Source organism: Bos grunniens, chromosome 19 (genome assembly GCF_055505025.1).
Source record: "Bos grunniens cultivar Pamir isolate PY7600 chromosome 19, Bosgru_T2T1.0, whole genome shotgun sequence".
NCBI lineage: Eukaryota > Metazoa > Chordata > Mammalia > Artiodactyla > Bovidae > Bos > Bos grunniens.
The window spans coordinates 63,309,359-63,319,795 of NC_141183.1; the positions used below are offsets into that span (position 1 = coordinate 63,309,359).

At 38.0% G+C, this 10,437-nt stretch overlaps 1 pseudogene; it reads left to right on the forward strand.

The window, feature by feature from the left end:
• The first annotated feature begins 1,347 nt into the window (after positions 1 to 1,347).
• LOC147352812 (olfactory receptor 4A47-like) lies at positions 1,348 to 9,741 on the forward strand (annotated as a pseudogene).
• The last annotated feature ends 696 nt before the right edge of the window (positions 9,742 to 10,437 follow it).

Genomic DNA, 10,437 nt, shown 5'->3' on the forward strand with positions numbered 1-10,437 from the left:
ACTCTGTGAGGTAGAGTACTTATCTACACTTTCTTTAGCTCTTCTTTTGGGGTTTTTATTGTGTTTGCTCATTTGTAACATATCATTCAGTTACCTAATTTTGCCAAATTTTAATTTTATTTCTACATAATCAGTGCTTTCATTTTTTTTAGTCTTGAAGAAGTGGCCTATGTGGAAAATGTTCCATAAACACACTCCCCTCTGGTCACCAGAGATATATGCTTCCGTAATGTTCATTATGCGGCTTCAAGATCCACTATTGTTGTGGGCTCAGTACTGTGGGAACACTGCATGAGTGGTCCCAGTTACCACTGTTTGAATAGACATACCTTGTCCAGTGTTTCTCCACTGCTGGTAGATGAACCAGGTACTGGCACTGCTGGTTGCTTAACCAAGAAATCCCAGTCCTAGTGCAGGCCCATGGTGGGTAGTGTGGGTTGGAAGGAAACTGGCCATGGAGACTCAGGTTTGTTCTTACCAACTTCTGGGCAGAGTCCAGTTCCAGGTAGGCTGGCTCAGGGCATCAGTGTGAACTGGACTGGACCCTGTATCGTACTGGTAGCAAGGCTAAGCCAAGATGTGCTGGTGTGGTGCTGGTATGCTGGAAGGTAAACTGGCTCTGACAAGGTTGGCTGCAGAATCTTGGTGCTCCTGAAGCAAGTGTCTGCTATTGTTATTAGGGCTGTGGCCCATTGGATGGAAACCAAGGCCTACTCAGACCAGGCCTCGAGGTGGCTATCAGTCCACTGCTGAGCTGAACCACATCTTGGGGTCTCTAGCTTTAGAACAGGGATTGCAGAGCTGGTGTCAGCTCCCAGCTAGTGCCTAGGGAATCCTGGGGATGCTACTATCTCACTGGTGAGTGGGCTGCATTGGGACATAACTAGCTGATAAGCCATTCTGGTCCTAGGACTGGTGTCCATGTGGCAATGTTCTGGGCTATGAACCAATGGGTCCTGGGGCTAGTGCCAACCCGTTAGTGCATGGAACTGGGTCTTGTTGCTAGTTTTGGTGCAAAATTGGGTGGAAACTAGGTCCAAGTTGCCTTGGGACTGGTACCACTACTCCTCTTGGAGTGGTGTGGGAGTCTGGTCCTGGGGTTGGTACTGACCAACTGATGGAGAGGCCTGAGTCCCAGGTCAGGTGGAGGCTAAAGTGATCTACAGTAGCCAGCATGATTGTGGATGGGGCTGTGCTTTGCCCAGTTAGCTGTTTGACCTGAGGCACTCAAGATTGGTGCTACCTTGTCTTGGGTAGTGCTGAATCCCACTACTGAAAAGCTAGAAGGAGGATTCCAATATGGTCCTTACCAGCATCAGTGTCCTTGCCATGGGATAGCTTTCCGAAATGGCTGATGCCTGTATCTATGTTCCCAAGGTGAGTCCTAATTTCTTCCTAACTCTCTGGCATGCTCTCCAAGATCAACAGGTGCATCTGACTCAGTTTTCTTTCAAATGACTCTTCTGTCATGGGTCTTATACAGTGTGTGACCTTTAGACCTAGAGCCTCTATTTCTCAAGGCCTCTGGCTCACCCCAAAAGATATCCCACTGACTTTAAAAGCCAATCCATTTTGAGTTTATTTTTGTGTATGGTGTTAGAAAGTGTTCTAGTTTCATTCTTTTACAAGTGGTTGACCAGTTTTCCCAGCACCACTTGTTAAAGAGATTGTCTTTAATCCATTGTATATTCTTGTCTCCTTTGTCAAAGATAAGGTGTCCATATGTGCGTGGATTTATCTCTGGGCTTTCTATTTTGTTCCATTGATCTATATTTCTGTCTTTGTGCCAGTACCATACTGTCTTGATAACTGTGGCTTTGTAGCAGAGCCTGAAGTCAGGTAGGTTGATTCCTCCAGTTCCATTCTTCTTTCTCAAGATCGCTTTGGCTATTCGAGGTTTTTTGTATTTCCATACAAATTGTGAAATTATTTGTTCTAGCTCTGTGAAGAATACTGTTGGTAGCTTGATAGGGATTGCATTGAATCTATAAATTGCTTTGGGTAGTATACTCATTTTCACTATATTGATTCTTCCAATCCATGAACATGGTATATTTCTCCATCTGTTAGTGTCCTCTTTGATTTCTTTCACCAGTGTTTTATAGTTTTCTATATATAGGTCTTTAGTTTCTTTAGGTAGATATATTCCTAAGTATTTTATTCTTTCCGTTGCAATGGTGAATGGAATTGTTTCCTTAATTTCTCTTTCTGTTTTCTCATTATTAGTGTATAGGAATGCAAGGGATTTCTGTGAGTTGATTTTATATCCTGCAACTTTACTATAATCATTGATTAGTTCTAGTAATTTTCTGGTGGAGTCTTTAGGGTTTTCTATGTAGAGGATCATGTCATCTGCAAATAGTGAGAGTTTTACTTCTTCTTTTCCAATTTGGATTCCTTTTATTTCTTTTTCTGCTCTGATTGCTGTGGCCAAAACTTCCAAAACTATGTTGAATAGTAATGGTGAAAGTGGGCACCCTTGTCTTGTTCCTGACTTTATAGGAAATGCTTTCAGTTTTTCACCATTGAGGATAATGTTTGCTGTGGGTTTGTCATATATAGATTTTATTATGTTGAGGTATGTTTCTTCTATTCCTGCTTTCTGGAGAGTTTTTATCATAAATGGGTGTTGAATTTTGTCAAAGGCTTTCTCCTTATCTATTGAGATAATCATATGGTTTTTATTTTTCAATTTGTTAATGTGGTGTATTACATTGATTGATTTGCGGATATTGAAGAATCCTAAACTCAAAATGGATTAAAGATCTAAACATAAGACCAGAAACTATAAAACTCCCAGAGGAGAACATAGGCAAAACACTCTCTGACATACATCACAGCAGGATCCTCTATGACCCACCTCCCAGAATATCGGAAATAAAAGCAAAAATAAACAAATGGGACCTAATTAACCTTAAAAGCTTCTGCACATCAAAGAAAACTATCAGTAAGGTGAAAAGACAGCCTTCAGAATGGGAGAAAATAATAGCAAATGAAGCAACTGACAAACAACTAATCTCAAAAATATACAAGCAACTCCTACAGCTCAACTCCAGAAAAATAAATGACCCAATCAAAAAATGGGCCAAAGAACTAAATAGACATTTCTCCAAAGAAGACATACAGATGGCTAACAAACACATGAAAATATGCTCAACATCACTCATTATCAGAGAAATGCAAATCAAGACCACTATGAGGTACCATTTCACACCAGTCAGAATGGCTGAGATCCAAAAGTCTACAAATAATAAATGTTGGAGAGGGTGTGGAGAAAAGGGAACCCTCTTACACTGTTGGTGGGAATGCAAACTAGTACAGCCACTATGGAGAACAGTGTGGAGATTCCTTAAAAAACTGGAAATAGAACTGCCTTATGATCCAGTAATCCCACTGCTGGGCATACACACTGAGGAAACCAGAAGGGAAAGAGACACGTGTACCCCAGTGTTCATCGCAGCACTGTTTATAATAGCCAGGACATGGAAGCAACCTAGATGTCCATCAGCAGATGAATGGATAAGCAAGCTGTGGTACATATACACAATGGAGTGTTACTCAGCCATTAAAAAGAATTCATTTGAATCAGTTCTAATGAGGTGGATGAAACTGGAGCCTATTATACAGAGTGAAGTAAGCCAGAAGGAAAAACACCAATACAGTATACTAATGCATATATATGGAATTTAGAAAGATGATAACAATAACCCTGGGTACGAGACAGCAAAAGAGACACTGATGTATAGAACAGTCTTATGGACTCTGTGGGAGAGGGAGAGGGTGGGAAGATTTGGGAGAATGGCATTGAAACATGTAAAATATCATGTATGAAACGAGATGCCAGTCCAGCTTCAATGCACGATACTGGATGCTTGGGGCTAGTGCACTGGGACGACCCAGAGGGATGGTATGGGGAGGGAGGAGGGAGGAGGGTTCAGGATGGGGAGCACATGTATACCTGTGATGGATTCATTTTGATATTTGGCAAAACTAATACAATTATATAAAGTTTAAAAACAAAAAAGATAAAAGTAAAATTTGAAATTAAAAAATAAATAAATAAATAAAATAAAAGCCAATCCAGAGGGATGGTATGGGGAGGGAGGAGGGAGGAGGGTTCAGGATGGGGAACACATGTATACCTGTGGTGGATTCATTTCGATGTTGGCAAAACCAATACAATATTGTAAAGTTTAAAAATAAAATAAAATTAAAATAAATAAATAAAAGACATGTAGAAACAAAAAAAAAAGAAAAAGAAAAAGAAAATGCTGACCTCTATAATAAATAATTCCAGTTTTCTATTTTATATAGAATAAATTACTAACAGAAAATTAAAAAAAAAAAAGCCAATTATTTGGGGAGCTCATATTCTTAGTACAGAACCCTTAGTCTCAGTAGCTTGATGTGAAGCTCACATCCCATTGCTCCTTTGGTAGAACCTCTATAACTGGATGATCCTCTTGTTTGATTGTTGTCTACCCATAGTATGGGACTAGACTATACCCTGTATCCACTATTCCTCCCTGTTTGTTGTGGTTACTTCCTTATATTTTTAGTAATAGAGGATCTTTTCTATTAATCTTCAGGTCATTCTCATCAATAGCCTGTCTGTAAATAGTTGTAATTTTGGTGTTCCCATGTGTAGACATGAGCTCACAGTCCTTCTACAGTATTATTTTGGCCACGCCACCCTGTATCTCCTTATGGTTGTCTATATGCCAATGTGTATGTGTGTGAGCACAGTCTCTCAATTGTGTCTGACTCTGAAACCGTTGGACTGTAGCCTGCCCATGCCTTTATACTCCATAAGCACATTCTTTTGATTACCATAGCTTTAAATTGTGTTTTAGAAAGAGGAAGTATGAGTTTTATGTATTTGGAATAACTTGAAATTCAATATAAAATTTTAGTTGGAATTTTCTACTTTTGCAAAAAACGTTTTTTTTTTTTTTTTCACATTTTGATACAGATTGAACTGAATATGCAGATTATTTTAAGTAATGTGCATGTGTACTAAGTCATTTTAGATGTGTCTGACTCTCTGCAACCCCTCTAGCCCACCAGGCTCCTCTCTCCATGGGATTCTCCAAGCAAGAATCCTGGAGTGGGCTGCCATGCCCTCTCCCAGGGAATCTTCCAGACCCAGGGATCAAACCACATCCTTTATGCCTACTACATTGGCAGGTGATTTCTTTACCACTAGCACCACCTGGGAAAACCTGTTTTAGGTATTATTGACATCTTAATAATATTAAATATTCCAGCTCATGAATGTCTTGCCATTTATGCATTTTTCTTGAATATCTATCAGCAGTGTTTTATAGTTTTCAGTGTATGATTCTTTTTGCTTCCTTGCCTAAGTTTACTCAAATATGTTATTCTTTTTCACGCTATTTCAAGGAGAATTTTATTCTTAATTTCCTTTTTGTGTTGCTCATTGATTGCACAGAAAATCAATATATTTTCATAGTAAAAAGAAACTCTCAAAAATGGTAGGAATGTACTTGAATGTAATAAAAGTGGTGTATGACATATCCACAGCTCAGATTACAATTAACATTAAGAGACTAAAAACCTTTACTTTAAAATCTGGATCAAGACATGAGTGCAACATTCTCACCACTACTTTGTAACATGTGCTTAGTTGCTCAGTCCTGTCCAATTATTTTTGACCCTTTGGACGGTAGCCCACCAGGCTCCTCTGTCGAGGGGATTTTTCAGGCAAGAAATATTGGAGAGGGTTCATTTCCTTCTCCAGGGGATCTTCCTGACCCAGGGAGTGAACCCATGTCTCCTATGTCTCTTGTGTTGCAGACATAATCTTTACCCATTGAACCACAGGGGAAATCCCTTCTTTTGTAACATAGCACTGAAATAAAAATTCTTGTTAAATTTTTACATTTTTCTACTTATAGACCAGGTCATCTCTGAAGTTAGATAATTTTACTTAATTTTGCTGTCTTTAACGAGCTTCTGATGGCAGCCAATTGCTATCCTTTCAATCTCAGCTTCAACATCACCTTTTAGGAAAGGTCTTTGCTGATTACATTACCCACAGTAGAATCCTCCCTCTTGTTTCTGTTACAGTACTCTATTTCTTGTTATATGCACTAAATAAGACTACAACTTCTTTATTAAAGTGTCTCTTATATTGTCCTGCTGCTGCTGCTGCTAAGTTGCTTCAGTCATGTCTGACTCTGTGCGACCTCATAGAGGGCAGCCCACTAGGCTCCCCTGTCCCTGGGGTTCTCCAGGCAAGAACACTGGAGTGGGTTGCCATTTCCTTCTCCAATGCAGGAAAGTGAAAAGTGAAAGTGAAGTCATTCAGTCGTATCTGACTCTTAGCGACCCCATGGACTTCAGCCCACGAGGCTCCTCTGTCCATGCAAGAGTACTGGAGTGGGGTGCCATTGCCTTCTTTGATATTGTCCTACTTCATCTTAAGAATTTAAGATCCATGCAGGAAGAAAAATTTACATGCTATTTTCTCCTGTTTTAGTAACTGCTGTGTTTTTACCCATAGCATAGTTTGTGTAAAATATAGGTATTCTACATTAAAAGAAAGCTAATAATGGGATAAACTTAGTTATTATACCTGATTTGGTGATAAATTTTTTATATATATTTGATCAAACATTGAGGCAGTATAAATTGAGCTCTCAATAAAAAGAAGGAAAATTTTTCTATAGCAAGAGGAGAAATACATGATGAATTAATCTTCACTGAAACAAAATGGTTGGGTCAATATTTTGTTCTTGACTGGCAATAGTCTTAATATGGTTCTCAAACTTTTTTTCTCTCTCTATGTTTCATGTTTCTGACCCAAATTAATTCTGGGATGTAGTCCAATAGTATCTGTATATACAGATGCATTAATAAAATTTAGTGTAAAATCCCAGCAATTTAATTAAGCAAGAATCAGTCTTGGACACGTTCCAAGTCTAAGACAATGATAAATGTGGCTAGAAGGGATAAAAAGTCAAGTGTTCTTTGATTGTACTGAGGAAAAAAAGTTGATAGTCTTTTAAGAACTGATATAAATTTCTCAGGAAGATCCTTTATAGACTTAAAGCAATACATATAAATAACAACAGCTGCAGCAACACAAGGAAGTCTCTCAAAATTGCAAGTCAACTAGTCTGGCTCCACTAACATGGTAGAATCAAATGGGGCTAAAGAATTAAGTGGTACTTATTTTTTTTTTTTTTAATTTTGAAGTTAAGAGGAAAAGTAGTCACTTAAGACAAATTTCCCTGGAAATGGCTAGCTTCTATCTTTCTTTGTAAACCTAGGGTTTGCTTGTCTTTTGGATTAATTTTCTTAATATGGTAAATTTTTTTTTTTTATTTTGTGTGCACTGTGGAATTTCTTTTAAACTATTTCTAATGCAGATAAAAACAGTATGTCAAATAATCTGAAAACTCCATGGAATAAATGACCAGATGAATAAAAAGAAAATATTTCTTCATGTAATAATGCAGGCTTTCAATCTATGTTGTCATATTGGATGCAAGAATTCCAGGAGTTAATGAGTAACTTAAAAAGTCTTTCCTCAGATTATGAAAAAGCTTCCACAAGGTAAGAGTAGTAGTGAGTAGTGAGAACCAGGGTTCACAATTGTGTGACTTTCTTTACAATGTAAGGAACTAATTGAAATATGTCAAAGTTAGTTTCCGATTCTAGTTTTATCACTTAAAAATGTTTGCCCTTGAGAAAATTAATGAGATATTATGGACCTCATTTTCATCAGTTATAGAAAGGTAATAAGTAATTACAGTACTTGTTATTATAAATACTAATCTTGATACATTAAAGTATAAGAGCATGATTGGAATCCACTAAAACTATTTTGAGCAGTTGAATGATATAATCAGAACAAAATGTAAAGAGTGTAATTTGAGCTGTTTCAGAAAGCCAAGTTGTTGGAGGGCAGAATAAAAGTGGAAAGACTTGGCAGGAAGCTAGTGCTGTGGGCTAGAAAGGAAATGGGGAGATAGGAAATAATCAAATTTGTGAATCAATATGAATGTAGAGACAACAGGATTTGTTAAAGAAAGAAAGTTGTAATATGACTGCAAAAGTGGAGTGATGAGCACTGTCAGATTTTTTGAAGGAGGTACCAATAATAAGGAAAACCTTCAAAAAGTTTTGTTATATATACTAAATAGATATCCAGATCCAGATATCCAAAGTTGAAGATACTGCTCATACAAGTGTCAACAAAAGGGTGGAGGTAGGGGCTGGAGACATGACATTGGATGACATCAGCATTTATAGGGCAGGAAACTGGAGACATTGAAATACAGACACACAGAAAGACTTCTCAGTAAATTCTAATGCAATCCAGGACAGTGACCTTCTCTTCATAGACTCATCTACCCACAGGGAATATGTATATCAGTTTAACTAGTCTCAAGTATTATCCATATTGACTTTATCAATGGTATTTTAGAAATTTACATACAATTATCTTCCAATCTTTTCCTGTCCTTTAATTTTCCCTTAAAAACTCAGTAAGGCACTGCTATTCCTGGTAAGAACTCTCTGATTCTGGTTTAATTGTGATATTCTTACACTATGATACTTAGCACTGTCTCAGTATTCTTATAGCACTTAAGAAACCAATCTGGTATTTTCTGATACTTATTATTGAGTGTAGGGAACTATGACTTAATCAACTAGGGTATCACAATGTTGTCTATGAACTACTGTACACAAATAGATATTCCATACATCTTCTTTCATTTGAATGTATAAATAGAAAGCAAAATTTGTGTCTCTTCTAAAAGCTTTCCCCCTTGTTTTCGAGGTAAACTGCTTCATAATATGTGAACTCAGCTCCTGTCCAGAATAGAAGGAACCAAGGAACAATGTAACTTGCTTTGCCCTCCTGAGCCTCACACAGAATCCAAAGGAGCAGAAAGTCCTTTTTATTATGTTCTTGCTCTTCTACATTTTGACAGTGTTGGGCAACCTGCTCATTATTGTGACTATAACTTTCAGTAAGACCCTGAACTCACCAATGTGTTTTTTTCTTGCTTGCTTATCATTTATGGATGTCACTTATTCCTATTGTATTACACCCAGATTGATATCAAACTTGTTCTTTGCAGAAAATATCATATCCTTTGATTACTGCATGATTCAGCTGTTTATACAGCACATTTTTGATGGATCAGAGGTCTTTCTTCTTTTAGCAATGGCCTACGAATGCTATGTGGCCATCTGTAAGCCCTTGCATTATTTGGTGATCACGAGACAGAGGGTTTGTGTTATTCTGCTGGTGCTGTCCTGCACAGTTGGTTTTGTGCACTCAGTAATTCAACTTAGCACTATTTACAGGCTCCCATTCTGTGGCCCCAATGTCATTGAACACTTTATGTGTGACATGTACCCCTTATTGAAACTCGTCTGTACTGACCCCTACATCATTGGCATCTTAGTTGTGGCCAATGGAGGACTGATCTGCTCTATTGTGTTTCTGCTCTTACTCGTCTCCTATGGAGTCATCCTGCAATTTCTGAAGAACCTGAGTCAGGAAGGGAGGAGGAAAGCTCTCCAGACATGTGGTTCCCACATCACTATGGTTGTCTGCTTTGTTTGTTCCCTGTATTTTCATATATGCAAGACCCTCTACCAACTTTTCTACTGACAAAACACTGTGTGTTTTATACAATCATAATCCCTATGCTGAATCTATTAATCTGTCGAGACGAGCTCAACAAGCAAGGTTTCTGAAAGCGTGATAGGGCAAGAGAATGAGAAACGAGACACAAGAAAGCAGAGAAAATCGAGGATCAGGGGACCAATACTGCTCCAAGGTTAAGGTGCTGAAACTGAATCCAAGCCAGCTTTATTATACTTTCAGCTGTGAATGAAAGAATATGTGGGGAGTTAAACTGTAACTCATGTGGCCTTCAGAGCCAAAGAACCAAATGACCATTAACCATTGAGTAATTAGGAAACAGTAATTAATAACAAATCAGTAACTAAGACTAATATTCTTATCTGTAGATTTTCCACCAGATACATAAAACACGTGACTCTGAGACGCCAGTTGAGAAACAGTCTGGGGTCGGTTTTCCGACCCCAGGATCATATCTTGTTTTCAAGATTATGAACTGTTCCCTCTGGACTTGTTCCAAGAGTCTCATGCCTTATAGCATCCAGTTTATCAATAATTATAAATTTCTTTTGTGGCCCTTGCCAGGGCCTGCTTTTCTTTTATTCTTCTTGTCTCCTACATGTCCCCCTTTTTGATTTTTCACATGATGAGAAATGGTGAGAAATGCTAGTTGCTGTTGTTGGTTTCATTGTCATTGTTGGTTTCATTGTCTCTTGATCGTTCTTCTCCAGACTATACAGAAACACAAACACATAATTAATAGCACTCCCATAACCAGAGCAATTCCATATCCAAATGTCTTGATCTGT